This window comes from Nannospalax galili, unplaced genomic scaffold (assembly GCF_000622305.1).
Source record: "Nannospalax galili isolate Female #2095 unplaced genomic scaffold, S.galili_v1.0 scaffold513, whole genome shotgun sequence".
Taxonomy (NCBI): Eukaryota; Metazoa; Chordata; class Mammalia; order Rodentia; family Spalacidae; genus Nannospalax; species Nannospalax galili.
The window spans coordinates 3,043,313-3,047,928 of record NW_008334861.1 but is presented as its reverse complement, the minus strand read 5'-3'; positions in this window follow the sequence as shown (position 1 = coordinate 3,047,928).

Genomic DNA, 4,616 nt, shown 5'->3' with positions numbered 1-4,616 from the left:
TCTTTTTGAGACAGGGTCTCCCTGTAGCCCCAGCTGTTCTGGAACTCACTATGTAGACCAGGCTGGCCTTGAACTCCCAGAGATCTCCCTGCCTCTGCCTCCCAAGTGCTGGGATTAAAGGTGTGCACCACCACGCCCGGCAACACATTTTTTTTTTTTTTTTTAAGACAGGGCCTCATGTAGTAGCCTGAGCTGGCCTTGAACTTGATGTGTGACCACGGATGGGTTTGAACTTGCCATCTTCCAGCATCACTTCCTGACTGTTGGAATTAAAGCTATGTGACACCATACCCAGCCATATGCAAGGCTGAGAATTGAACCCAGGGCCTCGTGTATACTAGGCAAGCATTCTAGCAACTGAACTGCATCCCCAACCTGAGACAGGAGCTCTTTAGGAGTTGGGCAGACAGGACTTGGTAATGGATCTGGAGAAAGGTTCAACTGGGGTGATGTAGTGGGGTGAGTGTTGGATATAGTAAGTCGGAGATGACTCAGGGACCCAAAAGTAGGGAAAAAGCAACTTATTCCTCACTCTTAGCAAACATGCACCTAGTTTGATAGCTAATGTTTATAGAAGGCTTCTCTTCTGTCATAAAAAGGAAGTTGATAATGATTGTTTATTGGCCACTTATTGTGTGCTAGGCATGACTTTGGAGAACCTCACATGTATTCACTTCAAACTCACCTGTGAACGAGGCAGCTGCTCTGATCATCAGATCCACCATCCATGTGAGGAAACCGAGGGACAGAGAAGCTGAGTAACTGAGCCAAGGCCACACAGCTTGTGGCAGAGTGAGTGACTGAAACCATTCTCTCACCTGCCTCTGCCTCCTTGCTTCTGTGCAAGGGAGAAGGCTTGTGCCTGCCTGGGATGTAAGGCCTGGGGAACTAAGAAAGAGCAGAGGACAATACCTGGCTGGATTTCAGTTCTGTCTTTGCAGGGTTTTCTGTCACTGTCACCATCCTCTTAGCTCAATTTCATGTCCCATTAAATGGGAACCAGGGAAATCTTCCCATAGTGGTCTGGGTGGACACATGATCTGGGCCCTACAGAGATCCCTCTGGCATTCAGGGTGAAGGGTGGTTCAGAAGTAGAGTAGGCTGGGAAACAGGCACAACTGTGTCCATTGAGCAAGAAAGCAAGTAACACCGAGAGCCTTTATCAAGGCAGCTGAAGTGGGATTCAGTGGGGTGGGCTGACAGGGGAGGGATGGGAGCAGATCATGTACCAGTCAAGGATTTGGTCAGAGAACCGGGAAGAAACTAGTGCTGAACATCCCTTGAGCAGGCAGTGGCTGAAGCTGACCTGGTACCACAGGCACCCGTTTCCTTCTAGGCTCATGTCCAAAGGACCTGTGGAAACCATGTTCTCTACTCAAGCCTAGCTTTAGCCAGGCATCCCTGTCTCCATCTCCTTCTTCTCTTTCTTTTTTTCTCTTTTCTTTTTCTTTCTTCTTTTTTTTTTTTTTTTTTTTTGTCTTTTTGAGACAGGATCATCGTGTAGCCCCAGCTGTCCTGGAACTCACTATGTAGACCAGACTGGCCTTGAACTTACAGAGATCCGCCTACCTCTGCCTCCTGACCGCTGGGATTAAAGGCATGTGCCACCACATCTGGCCCTATCTCTTTCTCTAACCCCAGGTGAGCAAGCTGGAAAATACCCAAGACCTGACTAACAAATAACCCTCACTGGTTGACTGAGGGGTGCTCTTATAGAAGTGATTAGCTGGGAGAGCGAACTTTCTGAAGAGGACAATGGGGAGTCACTGAACAGTTTTAAGCAGGACAGGGACAAGATTTTATGTGTGGTGTGTGTGTGTGTGTGTGTGTGTGTGTGTGTGTGTGTGTGTGTGTCGGGTTTGAGACAGTCTCCTTGTAGAGCCAGCTGGCCTGAAACTTGCTATGCAGACCAGCCTGGCCTCAATCGCACAGAGATCCGCCTGCCTCTGCCTCCTGAATGCTGGAATTAAAGGTGTGCATTAAAGGTGTGCACCATCATGCCCACCACATTATATTAAAAACATTTATTGTTGTGTTTGTATATGATGTGTGTATATGTGTGTCTGTGTGTGTCTGTGTGTGTGTGTACATGTGTACCTGCCATAGCATGTATGTGGAGGCCAGACTATAACCTTGTGGGGATGGTTTGCTCTGTCCACCTTTATGTGTGTTCCAGGAATCAAATTCAGCTTATCAGCCTTTATTCGCTGAGCCATCTCACCAGCCCAAGATTAGAGTTTTGCTTTAAGAGCGCTTTTTCAGGGACTGGAGAGATGGATGGCTCAGTGTTTAAGAGCACTGACTGCTCTTGTAGAGGACCTGGGTTTGATTCCCAGCACCCACACGGCAGCTAACAACCACCCGTAACTCCAGTTCTAGAGGATCTGATGCTGTCTTCTAACCTTCTTGGCATTGCATGACAGAGGTTCATTCACATACAAGCAGGCAATATACTCATATACATAAAAATAATAAAGTATTTTTAAAAAGAGAGTGCACTTTTATCTTGGGGTTAATCAATAGCTACCTAATTGGACTTAAAGCCCACTCAGTGGGAGGAAACTCATGTTTGGTACTGTAAACTTAGCCAAATACACATAGCTGGAGAGGTCACAGATCTTAGAGAAAACCCCAAGGCTCTCATATCCCTAGACAAATGTAATTTTTTTTGTCTTTTTGAGACAGGGTCTCCTTGTAGCCCCAGCTGTCCTGGAACCACCATGTAGACCAGGCTGGCCTTGAACTCACAGAGATCTGCCTGCCTCTGCCTCCCGAGTGCTGGGATTAAGCATGTGTGCCACCACACCCGGCTGACAAATGTAATATTTTGTGCAAAATATGGATCCTTAAATTTACAGACAAGTATCCCAGTTACCACCCATCAAAGTAGCTTCTTTTTCAACAACAGAGATTATTACACAGTTACCACTGGTCACACACAGAGATTCTCTGTGAACTGCCCAAGCCTAAGTGGCACATCTAGGATGCAACCTCTATACCTAACACAGAACGTAGAACAAGGGATGAAGAGAACAGTAATGCATCTTTCAACTCTCATCAATGAAGCTCCCTCATGCAACAGAGGGTCAGGAACATAAAAGGCCTCAAATGGCCAAAACACAGAGAATAAGAGTTGGCAGAGTAGGTCCTTGGACAGGACTCCTATATTGAGGACCACCCACCCAGGGCTCAGGGACCATTGTGGAAGAGGGGGCAGAAAGACTGTAAGAGCCAGGGAGGAGGTGCATGACCATATGGAAATAGTCCTATATGCTCCTGGGATCCTGCTTGTACAAACCTACAGCAATGGTGTCATCATTCGCAAAACCCATGCAAACTTAGGCAGACAAAAAGGCCAGGAAAGACCTGTGGAAATGAACATCAAGCCCCAATCTTAGTTGAAGAATTATTGGCAGTTGATTACTGCTGGGTGAGGAAGAGCTGATCGTCTTGAAGGGAGAGGCTCTAGATAGGCTGACTAAACCCTGGTGGATGAACTTGCACTGAGGGACATCTCTGGACAGTAACTTTCCATAATATGCCTTAATACAAATGACAAATAGGCCTTGACAAATTAATACAAATGAACTCCAGTGGGGGAGGGGCTATGAGAGGGTGCCAAAGGGGAAGGGGGTATGAAGATGATTTTATGTGGGGGCTGGAGAGATGGCTCAGCGGTTGAGAGCACTGATTGCTCTTGCAGAGGACCTAGGTTCGATTCCCAGAACCCACATTGTGGCTACGAACCATCCTTAACTCCAGTTTCAGGGGACTCTGTGGCATTGCACAACACGGGTGCACTCACATACATGCAGGCAATACACTCACACACATAAAAATTTTTAAAAAAGATTTCATGTATGAAATACACAAAAATTCAATTGAAAAATTCAATAAAAAATTTAAAAAGTACTTTTCAGTATTTTTTCAGTATTTTCTTTTTAAAAAATATTTTATTAAAAAAAAATTTAAGTGTATGGGTGTATTGCCTGTATGTGTGTAAGTGCATCCATGTCATGCAATGCCCACAGAAGTCAGAAGAGGGCCTCAGATCCCCTGGTACTGGAGTTACAGAAGGTTGTTAACAGCTATGTGGGTGCTGGAAATTGAACCCAGGTCCTCTGCAAGAGCAATCAGTACTCTTAATTGCTGAGCCATTTCTCCAGTCCTGAGCTTTTCAGTATTTTCAACCCTATCTGGCCATGTTGATACATATTAAAATCACACCCGGATCTCCTCCCTCATACTGCATGGAGATTTTGACAGCTCCCTGCCCCAGGCAACTGAGTCTTGTCACATGATACTCTGAGCAGAGGCCCAACTGCTTTTCGCCAGTTTCTCCTAGTAGTTCTTTAGTTTGTTGCTTTATGCACTTTTTAGTTAAGTATACCTATATTTCAGGTAGGTCGAATACTTTATTAAAAAAATATAGTACTAGCCAGGCGTGGTGGCGCATGCCTTTAATCCCAGCACTCGGGAGGCAGAGGCAGGCGGATCTCTGTGAGTTCAAGGCCAACCTGGTCTCCATAGTGAATCCAGGACAACTGGGGCTACAGGGAGACCCTGTCTCAAAAAGACCAAAAAAAAAAAAAGTACTAAGGCTCTTCGCCATCTTT